A 12582-nucleotide genomic window follows, 5' to 3' on the forward strand; every position below is an offset into this window, starting at 1 on the left:
CATGTGCAGAGGAGGGATAGTGGTTATATTGGTAGAAGGATGTTGGAGATGGAGCTGCCAGGCAAGAGGTCAAGAGGAAGGCCAAAGAGGAGATATATGGATGTGCTAAAAGAGGACATGAAGTTAATTGGGGTGAGAGTAGAAGATGCTGAGGATAGAGTTAGGTGGAAACAGATGATTCGCTGTGGCGACCCCTAACAGGAACAGCCGAAAGAAGAAGAAGAAGACTAGAGTGTGGATACCCAAACCAAGGGACCCATCAGCGCCTGAGGGTTTGGTGGAGGTTCAGACAGAAATGTAAAAATTATGTTTAGGTCCAGGCTGGGTTCAGATATGTAGGTCAAACTTTAGGCTAGACAGAGGAGTCAAATGTCTGCTTCATTCAATGATAAGGGGTAAAACATCTTACATACTCACCTGCATCAGGCTGAGGTCGTTTTAGGACATTATATACTATAAGCTTGTCGGGTCTAGGTCAGGTTCGGACACCACACTTTCAGGTATGGGATGGACACCTTTCAGGCATGAGAGAGACAGAAATATGCAGCCCGATCCATTCTCTAATGCATAGATATAACAATACAGTAATGCACATATTCATGTCTCTACTTCCCCCGTCAGTTTCTGGTTGCCATAGCATCAATCTCTGAGTTCTGTATATAAAAATCAGTGTCTAATTACAGGTAGGGTTATACTTTGTGTTCAGAGGAGCTTCAGCCTTCCTGGAATGCTTCTCACTAGTTTATTTTATTGAAAGCATTACTAAAAACAGAAAGCTGGCGTTTACAATAAGATATTGTGTACATGCATAATGACAGCCTCTCAGAATACTATAGCTGCGCTTGTGATTGAGTCTTTTTTGCACAAGACATTCACTGATTACAGGCCCTAAGCTATTAAGCTTTTATCTCTCATTATGAAAAAAAAAAATCAAGAATAGCAAGCTTAACCAAATTTTATGTTAATAGCTCTTAAAACAAATTGACTATGCAGGTTAATTTCACAATGTCATGGTTTCATGTGTCAGAAAAAGAGTGCACTCACTTCAGTGTGGTTGAAAATATTTGGAGAGGTACGTTGCTCAGATTGTGACACTTGAAGGTTGAGTGGTTGTGTTGTCAAAACTGAAGTGGCGCCAGGGGTAGAAAGAGGTTGTTTTTTTTTTTTTTTTTTTTTGAAAAGCAGGAGGAAGTGATTTCTCACCTTTTCCCGAATCTTACCCAGAAGCTTGTTAGGAGTTCATCCAAGCTCCTATCAGCAGCCACAGCTGGATATCTACTGAGAGCTTTCCATACACAGGGGCCAGGGGATTCAGGGATTTAGGAGTTGATAAAGGAGACGGTTTTAAGTTTGAAGGCTTTTGAAGTACACTCAAATGTCCCAGTGACCAGAGCGATGTTAAGGTCCTAGCTGACTTCTGCATGGACAGCCACCATACATATGGCCTAATGAGAGGAGCTCTGTGAGCCTGCAGTGTGGAGACTCATCCTAAAATTGGTCTTCAACTTTCCAAATGTTACACAAGTGAGAGTCAACTTTAGCTGTAAATCAGCTTCACGCTTTTCCCACAAAGGCAAAACCCAACTGTTCAGTTCATGTGCAAAAGAGGGAAGTTTTTCTCTCCACAGAGATACATACGCATACATGATTTTATTCGCGCACACACTTTAATCCAGTTTATGGGCATTTTGCCCAGTTTATGGGCATTCATGTTTGAATTTTATGTCACAGCTTTCCTTTGGACAAATGTTTTGGAGAAAAATAAAACATGCAATAAAACTGAATAAAGGCTGAAATGGAGATGTGAGGAATAACAGCAGATCTGTGACCTCTGTGAGCAGACGCTCTCCTGCTGCCCTCCTCCTCCTCCTTCATCTAATCCTGCCAGAGGAGTTTAATTTACTGCCCAGAGTTTCCTCACACAATTTCTTTAAAAGTATATTTTATGAGATTGCAATTCCATTTCATAGGGGGCCCTGTACAGTAAATCCTATTTGTGAAGCGTCATATGCAGCCACATTAACATGACAAAAGTACCAGTCTGCAGCCCTGTGCTTTGCTCTTGCCCATATTATCACCCACTGAAGCATTTTATAGGATACCACCGTGCCAACTCATGTCCATCAGGAAAGTTGTTACTGCTGAGGCATAAGTGTCAATGGAATGGGAGATAAAAGCGCCTGAGCTACACCAACAGCAGCAGACACATAATATGAATCAATAACATCACAGCTCTCGCTCTTAAAAACCTATCTACGGAGTAAATGTTGTTTTAGTAAAATTCAGTGGAATCAAGGCACCAAAGCGGTGATGAGAATGCACACTTATACAGTGCTTTTGGAGAAAGTAACCTAAAAAAAACTCGTGTGGTTGAAACAGCTTCCTCCTATTTTCAGCATCTGTCTATAAGTTTTTATAATGCAGCATTATATCAGTGTCAGGTTTGTTTTAAACACAGGTTTTCCTGCAAGCAACAGCAAAGACGTTTCAACTGGCCACTCAGTATGTGTCACCACAGCGAATGTGATCAAGTTCAGGAAAACAAGCAACAAGATGATGATATATGCCCATTAAACAGAATCCAGGGGTGGCAAGGTTACAAAGCTTCTTTGCAGTAATTTCCACAAAACAAATCAAATCTTTTCAGTGGTTAAAACACTCATTAAGAGCTTTCTCACTGTACTTAATAAGGGTCGCTGCATAAATCAGTAGGGAAACTTAAATACAATTTAAATGCTTAGAAACAATCATAACTTTAGGAAAAAGACAGGTACAGTAGCTTTTTTTTATTGCAGGCTCCAGACGGGTAGATGAGTTGTGAGTCACAGCCATATGGTCGTGTTGCAGCAGCCCATTTCTTCTCATTAATGAGCTGTGATTGATCTGATCATCAGTGCTGCTGCTGCTGCTGTGTGTGGCACAGGTAACAGATGAAACCTACAAACAAGATGTGAAGACACATGGACTCTGACATGTTTTTAATCAGTACTAAGTTAGAGAGCCTAATTCCAAAACCTGTCAAGATAAGGTTGACCACAACTGTCTCGAAATTAGTGAGTAATTGAAATAAATACTTGAATAAAACGACTAAGCTAAGTGAAAACTAATTATGTGACTTATCTGTGCAAATTCTCAGTCATCCAGGTAATCCAAGTCCAGTTGATTTCCAAGGTTATTTCGGTTGCGGTTTAATTATGTGACTCTTACAGATTACCCCCACCTCGATTAATACAGCTTTTATAATGTATAACTTACCCATGTGACCATTATGACTCTGAAAGCAAAACAGCTTGTTTCAGAAAATGTTAAACCTTCTCTTTAAAATGTGCAAACACTATGTAGATTTGTTTACATGGTATACATAGGTATAAAAGTAAGGACTTGCCACCATTTGTCTGTTGTATTTTTGCAACATTTGCCAGTATTGGCAGCCACAAAAGACCGTCCTCTTCAGTTCAGCCTTGTCAGACTACACATTTGGTCGGTGCTTTAGACACTGTGTGGAGAGCTTAACCAAACTAATTAGAAAGCTATTTGTCTGCTAGATTCCAGGCGACAATATAACTCTGGTGGCTTTAACACAACCAGCGTATCCATGCGACTGTTTTGTATGAGGCACTGAAGTTCATCATTTGCAAAGCACTTCAAATGCACTGCAGTTCATTGAAATACCTGTAACAGTAATCAATAATCAGGACACACATATACTAAATGATATTTGATTACGGCCTACAACATCTGTTGTATTTGCACACAGCACTCAAAGCCGGCAATCAAAAGTTTAAAAAAAACTGCTGTCTGTGCAAGTTTACAATGGTAACCTTCCAACGTGTGACAGTATTTACATAAAGGATTCAGGTTTGGTTGGAATATTAATTATTGATGTGAACTGTAATGAATGATTTATAACCAAAGCCAATCAGAAGCTGCTGTCTCCCAGCGCCACCTGAGGGGTATTATATATTTATAACTCAAGGACATGCTGTCATTATTTAGGTCTACCTTCTATCTTCTGGGTTACAGTGGAGCTAAGCCTTTGTTTTCCCCCTCCACTGTACTTTGCCTTCAAAGACTGTTGCTGTTAGCTGTTCAGCAGAAAATGTACTCAGGAGACAATTTGCGCCCTTCCTTTTAAGTATGCTCTTGTAGGGTGCATGCATACAAACTGTAATGCCACCTTTCTTTTTCCTCAGGTAGCACTTAATACACACTTTTCCTGAACCTTGTTATTTGGCAAAGAAATGGGATTTGATATTCACACATTCACTGGTGACCTTTTCTACTGAGAAGTGTGGTGTGTGTTTTATTTCCATTTTTAAACATTTTCTATAGATGCTTTAGTGTGAAATTATTTTGTTCTCTTGGACAAGGAGTCAAGGACACATTCGTTGGAGGTAATGTGCAGTGGACAACATCAGGCGCCAAGGATAAACAGTCACATTGGTGAACAGACACATAAACATATAGAATAAAGTACTAGTCCAAGTCCATTTGCAAAAATGATGCGGTGCTCAAGAATGCACATTGCATCAATACCATTAACACTGCATTTCAAAGCATAGCATTAAACAAAGAGTGAATGTGCTCTATTAACACAGACAGTAATACAAACTAATATGCTGATGGGTCGGGCTGGTTGGAAATACATCTACCTGGGCCAAATTGATCGTCGCCCGGAATTAACCCCACTCTGATTGGTGCTGTTGTAATTAGAGGTCAGGCGGGTTACTGCAATACATGACATACCAATTGATAATTAGGAGCCTTCCAATATGAGGAGTAAATTAATTTCTATGAATGAGTTCCCACAATGTGCAGGTTAATAGGTTGCTAATCAGACTAGCCTCATCTTGTCTGAGGCAAATGGCTGCACAGATGAATAACTCGACATAATTGTATGTAAATTAAAAATTGAAAAGAACTCACATTACTTAACTGTCATCCTTGATGTAAAGATTCCAGGCTTGTCCATGGGGAATCCATGAGGTGGCCGGTGCCACGCCAGGAATCTGATTGAATCAAAATGTGATGCTTGTCAAAGTGACAAATTGTTACAAATTGTTAAATACAACATGTTTCTGGTGCTTTATAATTGACATTGGTCAAAATGCTTTTATTTTATATTACATGCAGCAGGACATTTGCATTCATTTCTCGGATTGTGTTGTTGTAGGTTACTTGGTGTTATTCACTTCACTGGGGGTGACCCCAGCTGGGAATAATTAAGAAGCGCAGCCAAAGTTAGCTAAAGATATCACTATATGTTTTATTTATACACAAAATAAACAGCTTGAGTCTTCATAATGTGTTGGTTAATATTTCATATAACTAGGGGTTTAGATTTCTAGATCCGCCCCTGGGCTTGTCTAAAGAACGACTTGGATACAATCATTCTGAACTGATTATGTATCTTTCGTATGCCTGGAGATTCAAACGTTTTTTCCCCCCCAAGTGCGGACCTCTAAAAGCATTCAGTTTTAAAATATTTTGAGTTTTTTTGTATTAACAGTTGTGCACCTTTTAGGCCACACTAAAATGGCATGTTAGCATCAAGTGGAAGTGAAATAATATGCATTATTTTCACAAAAACAACTAAATAACAAAAAAAAAAAACAAAGCTGTAGGCTGCATAAAGCTGATAAATAATGACAATTAGCCCTCATTAAAAGGAGGAAGCTGTCACCTGCATGATTTGTACACTGACCTTTGCTAACTGGAGTGTGTGAACTGAGGAGTCACTCGCACTGGTGCACCCTGACAATTTGTCACATTTGTGACAAACTCTGAAGCACGGACAGGCTGTAGCTCAAGTCTGTAAATGTTCTCAAAAGACACGGTCAGTGCAGAATCAGAAAGCAGATATGTTTGCTCACACAGTCATATGATTATTAACAGAAGTTGATATATGGCGCCATTGAAAATGTGTAAATACGGTGCACCCACTCATATATGACTAGGATGTGAAGAACAGACCTTTTACAATGGATAATTATAGCAGGCACCGTGATGAAACCATAAATATAATATCTACCTTTCTGTTTCTGTAGTGTAGAAAACATTTTGAATATTCCAAGAGGTACCAAGGGAATTACGCCACCCCCACCTACTCAGTAACCGTCAACTCACTGTAAAGATTTAATACCTAATTGATCTCTACCTCTGCCACTTTAACAGAGGCAAATATACAGTATATATATATATACATATACATATTTGTATGTTGAAAAGATTCCCACTTCACATTGGCTATTGCACAAAGGCCCACTTGTGAACTGCTGCTTGTGTATTATCCTCCCACTCCCTCACACCCACACATACAGTACAGCAGTCTATTGTTGAGTGCCATGCTTTTTCCTTTTTTAAGGGTCCAGTTCTGAGGAAAGTTCAAGAAGGAAATCAACAGCTTCAGAGCATAATGGTATCTCTCTGTCTTCGCTATGATGCTTGCTTAGTATATTTTTACTCTTTGCATCTGTTCCATTATTGTACAATTATGCAGCGAGTTATTCTTCAGTATTACACACCAGATGGCCTTAGCTGCGAGGGAGAAGAAAGCACAAGCACTGAGATGACATGCTAAGACATTAACCCATCAATCTCTTTCAGGAGGCTTCTCTCCCGTTCATAAATCAATAATTCTCCATCATCCATAGTCATGCAGCAAACTGCAGCGCTGCATGATTTTCAGCATACAGTGGAGTTCACAGGCTTTGCATATCTGTAAGAATTATATGAACTACTTCCTCTCATGGCTAAAACCTCAGTCTCATGATGGTGCTCAAATCTATTGTAAAGGATCCTGTCTGAAGTGGGGGCTATTTCAAGTGGCTTTGGCAGCTGCTGTGGGAGTAAGGTACCCACTGCAGGAGATAGGCGGGCCCATTGTTGAAGAGCTGGCCAAGAGTTTTGCTCCATTTGTTTGGATATGCTGCAGACATGATTTGGCCCTTTGCTTCTCATTTCATTGGACTAACAGCTTTTGCATCAAAGGCAAAATGACAGTCATTAACGTGGATATAGCAAAAAGCTTTGTGAAGTGGGCATGACTAAAGTTTGAGGGGAAAGTACCTGATGTGAGAACATAGTAAGATCAAACTACATGCACTGCGCCATCCATCCATTATCTGGTACACTACTGATCCTGTAAAGGGTCACAAGGGGGCGGGTACCAAACCCAGCTGGCACTGGGTAAGAGGTGGGGTACAACCTGGACAGGTCACCAGTCTATCATATGGTTGTCACACAGAGCCACTCACAGTGGAACCTTTTTACTGTGAGGCAACAGTGCTAACCACTGCACCATGGCACCGCAGAGCAAAAAAGCTCCGGGTTTGACTCTTCTTCGCTAACTCGCTGGCCTGGGCCTGTCTGCGTGGAGTTCTCCCCATGCCTGCATGGGTTTGTCCAGGTACTCTTGTTAACTGGAGATGAAATGCTTTTAGGTATGACAAACTGGTGACCTGTCCAGGGTGTGCTAATGTTTGTATAGATGGGTTTTCCATTTACAAACAATCTCATCAGTGTGGTAGAAAATACATTTACACGATGTTATCATAAGGACATTAACACTATCCTGGAAAAAGCAGCTTGCTGGAAAACAGTAAAATGAACGCACAGAGGTGGTTATGAATGCGACACACGTCCTTGCATTGCATACCCTCTTTTTTAACCTCATACCACCTTTGACAGAGATCTTAGCTCTGGCTAGCGAACATTACACATAATCTGGTGAGAAATGGGAGCTAGTAGCAAAGATAATGTTAAACTAAGCTATACGCTAGCTCCACAAGAAGACAGAAATAAGCCGAGGGTGTACAAAAAAATCAACTGAGAGCAAGTGTTAAAAAGCACAGAAACCCCCTCACACAATTAAAGTTAGCATATAAAAAAACTAGTGGTAGTTCACAGATACTGATGCTCTCATTATGTAACAGTAGCATATACCAGTAAATATACCAGACACTGGATATATTACAAATGCAATGCATTATTATTAAACATGTAATACTTCTTCACTCCCAGCAAACTATGTCAATAGAGACTTTAATCAATATTTTTGATCAGCCACTCTTGCCGGGTGAAAAACAAACCCCACTGATACCAATTTCTTTGCAAAAATGAATTTTAATTCACATTTATCCTTAACAGGTGATCCTTCGTGGTGCCTTCCACAGCTGCTTTAAAACAGCATCTACCAGGCAAATTTTCCATTTCACTTTTAATCTTGAAATGTAGTTTTAATTATGATGTGATGTAGCCAAGGTAAAGCTGTAATCTTTTCTATTTTATTTATTTATTATTTTTTTTTAGTTTGCAATTCCATTTGGTGAATGAATAAACAAATTATCTTTTTAGGAAAAACAAACCCAAGACTCTCTCGGGATAATCATGACAGCAGGAGTATTATGAGGAATTGTCAATCGCTGTAATCATAGAAATGATTTTGGCAGCAGCATCATTACTGTCACATGTAAATGCCACAAAATAAACACATTTGCATTGTAATGTGTCCAATACCTTTGATAATGTTCAACTGAAGTACCATTAGGCTTAGTGTTGGCTCTCCGTTACAAAACATTGTTTGGATTATCATGGTTTACAGAGCCTCTGTCTGCCCTCTTTCCCCGGCATATGTTATCTGCAATGCTGATCCAGTCATGCACTCCTTTATTTCTATCATTCTCCAAAGCCCACCTGACGGACCCAGCAGAGGGGCTAACCTGCTATGAACATGGCTTCTCCACAGCGCTGGCATGAAACCAACCCCTTCCATTCCTGGAAGGGGCTGAGCTGCACTGATGTGCCATGCAATCTGTGTGGACTGGCTGATGGTTGCAGTTAGTTCCACTCCTATTTGCCAACATGAACAGCCCTTACTGGAACTGCTTTAAATTGCATGCCAGTGTTCCCACTATCCCTTGAACGGTCATAGGGGAGAATGTGCCAAAATTGCTGATGCCGCTTTGGAAGATGCCAAACAGTTGTTCTATTGCTGAAGCTGACGTTCTCTGCAAATGAATGAGACTTCTCCAGCTATATGTTAATGGCTGGATATTTCTAACATTTGCTTCTATGCCTTAGCAACCAACTCTACTGTCTCCTCAAACTGATGGGCGATACAGACAGACAGATAGGCAGCAGTGAGAGACTCGTCTACTGTATATCAATCAAAATCCTTTGAAAGGCTCACACACACACGGCATCTCGTGCCATTTCGAAGATTGTTCTGAATACTTGCACATTCAAACACTAATCATTATGTTATAATTGTCTGAAAATGCAAACTCTCCTTTAGTTCCTAATTGGTGAACACACAGCAACTGCTACCAAAAGAGGGATTTCAACACAATATTGCTGATTAGCAGGACAGCTGAAGTTTTACTTTTTGAACATCGCAATTCGCAATTACGCTGTACTGAAAAATTAGAGTAGCTGTAAATATACACTCATCAAACATTCAAGTCATAAAACATATCAAAATTATTTGTTTGCTTTCACAAACTCTATGTTTAAAATGTCCCATTTCAGAGCTTTCTTGTTAAAAATTAACTGTACTGCAAAATGCTAAGCAAGATGAAAGAGCTGCTATTCCTGTTTGATTTAGTAACTTTGTTTCACAGAAAAAAAAATGCACAGCATAGACAAAAAATGTTCTACACATAAAACTAAAGGCAACACAAGGGACCTATGGAAAACACAAAGTCTTTCTGCTTTTGCCTGATTAATCAAGCCTGTATTGAGACTCTGTAACCAGCAAGACATTGTTTTATTAGCATTATTTAACAGCAAATAGTGTGACAGAGGAGGGCAAAGGGGTCAGTGGGGGAAAATACAGAAAAGGGGGGAGAGAGCGAGCGAGTGAAGCAGAGGAGCAAACGAGAAGTTAAAGGAGGATGGTCTTGGGTGTTTGCAGAGAAGCCAGAGTCTTTGGGGACCCAGTGTGTACAAGGCAGCAATTATACTTGATGAAGTGCCTCCCTCCACAGGCCCCTTCAGCAGTCATTTCCCACTAGCGTGCACCACGCCAGAGCCACATACATCTTCCTGTTGCAAAAGATCCCATTAACGACCAATAGATGGGACGTCACTTATCTTTATCTAACATGCACATAAGTGCCCCCTTTTGATTCTCTTCCCTACTTTCCTCTTTCTTTCTCAGACTTAAGACGCATTGTCTCAAAAGCAAATCAGTTTCGTTTTGGCAGCATAAAGGCAGTCGGGAGGTTAATCCACTGAAATGGAACAGTGTTCTTCATTACTAAGCAAATGGTTTGGTTTTCTATTTCTCCAGTGAAGACATGTGGTGGGGGGATCAATGAGGCAGTAATGGGTATGATTAGCACTATAAAGTCGAAGCAAGAGCCATGAGAATATGGAAATGAATGCTGATTTCAGTGTTGTAAATTACTCCTCGAAGCATATTCTTATTACATGTTCCAGCAAACCTGTTAAGTAGGATAAGTGTCCTTTATTTTGGAGATTTGGTTTTATTAAAATTATTAACTTCTTATGGTGAATGGATTCTGATTTAGAAACTTAAAAATGCCCCCATTTTATTTAGCAGTTGGAGGTCAGGTCACTTTGCTGCTCACTCACACTCGCATACAAAAACCTTCAATACCACACAAGCAATGAAAATGGCGAAGGTGTAGAAGACTGACAGCCAAATCAAATCAAAGTTTTTTTTCTTCCCTCCAAGTAGCTGTAGAATTTTTAAGGTGGATAACCGGCTTAAATTCAATTTCCACCTTCAAAAATGATCTACATCATCATAAAAAGGTTATTCAATGTGTTTGAAATGGTAATTACTATAAGCCAACAAAGAAATGTCTACTGCGGCTCGCCGAGAAACCAAGTGAATGGAAGTGTGATGAGATGAGGGCTCATCTTTACCAGTGTGTCCTGCAAAGTTCTTCGAAACACCTTTGGACTTTCACAGATAGCATCTTGCGTTTATGGTTGTGGAAGGACATTTTCCTCATTTACAAGTCAGAGACTATCTTCTGCAGGCAATTAGATTTTGCTGCCATTTAAGCAAATTGTGGAATCAGTTGTCCTGGGTGATAAGAGTCTCATCAAATATGCATCTGCAATCGGACATCAAAGATCTCTGCTGCTCCATAATTGCACTTCGTCACCTCTGTCCATATTAAAGCATTACTCAGCTGTTGTAATGTGTTTGACATTGCTAGGATGGACAGAAACAGTCAAAATCAGCAAGCATGGATGGATCATCACCACATCTGGTACAAAAATTAGTGAGGACCAACTCCAGAAGTGATTCGATTTTGGCTGAAAAATTTCAAAGGTCAAGGTCACAAAAAATAATAAAAATCACACACAAAAATTCCCATGTTTAAAAAAGTCACATCTCCGTCCAAAGTTATCTAAATCGTATTTTGTTTGGAATTTAACACATATATTTAGGATGGCAATATGTATCACCAGGGCAAATTTCATTAGAATTTGATCCTGGACCTGAAGGCCATTTAAAGCTAACATTGAAAACCCCATTTAATGCATATTTTCTGCCATAACTTGGCCTGTAATGAAAATAGAACCCTGACATATTCAAGTAAGATGCACAGTATGAGTGTCTATCATATCCTAAAAGGTGACCTGGATCCAATCTGGATCAAGGATTTTAGGACACATTTTGTTCTGTTGTTCTGTATGTCTTTAGTTTGATGCTAAATATTATACAATAACAAACATTTGTCATATAGTTCACATTTATACTTAGGTGAAATAGCTTACAGTTGCATAGCACAGATCTTGTGAAATGTTAGCAAGGTGTTCCCCCATCTAAAATACAACATTTCTATTCCCTGAGCAAACTAATCAACCAGCCTTCATCTCCTCCTGTTACTACCCAGAGCTCTTCTCCATCTCCCTTTCTCTCTAGTTTCCATTCCATCCAACTCACCTCTCCTCTGTCACTCATATGCTCCTACTACAAAGGTGCCCAGATGCCTCAAATCTGCAGCTCTGATCTCCTCCAGCAAAAGGGTGACCTACGCAGGATCCGCCTCACTAATCACTGCCTGAAACCACTCTGGGCTCACAGGCTGAGAGATAAAGAGAGCCGCGAGCTTTACTCAGCTTTAGCAGGCCCCGGCAACTGTCTCTGTTGGGACTGACAAGCAAGGCTGTTTCTGAGGTGAAAAGCTGCCGCTGGCCAGCCTACTGCCAGCTACCTTTCCATCACACTATCTGAAAACTTCTGCCGCAATCTGTGGGACAAGCACAAAGGAATGTCACCTCTGAGCTGGTGTGACGCAAGCTGCAACAGCGGGTTAACATGGCTCTGGGTCCATATGCATAATAATTGTTGTTTCATTGTTTTTATTGTTTATTATTGATATGTTTTCCCCATCAAACCCTCAAGAGGTGTTTGTGTGATAAATGATGAACAGCAAGGCCTAGAGAGTGAGCTTCGCATGGTTGCACCAAATCCACAATTAGCCATTTCATTAGCATCCATTAACATTTCATTTTATTGTGTATATGGGAGCAACAGTAGAGGATGTGAGGGCAGATTGTGCATTTTCCCACTGACCCGTGAATCCTCATGAATGGACT

Source organism: Monopterus albus, unplaced genomic scaffold (assembly GCF_001952655.1).
Source record: "Monopterus albus unplaced genomic scaffold, M_albus_1.0 scaffold112.1, whole genome shotgun sequence".
In the NCBI taxonomy this organism is placed as follows: Eukaryota; Metazoa; Chordata; class Actinopteri; order Synbranchiformes; family Synbranchidae; genus Monopterus; species Monopterus albus.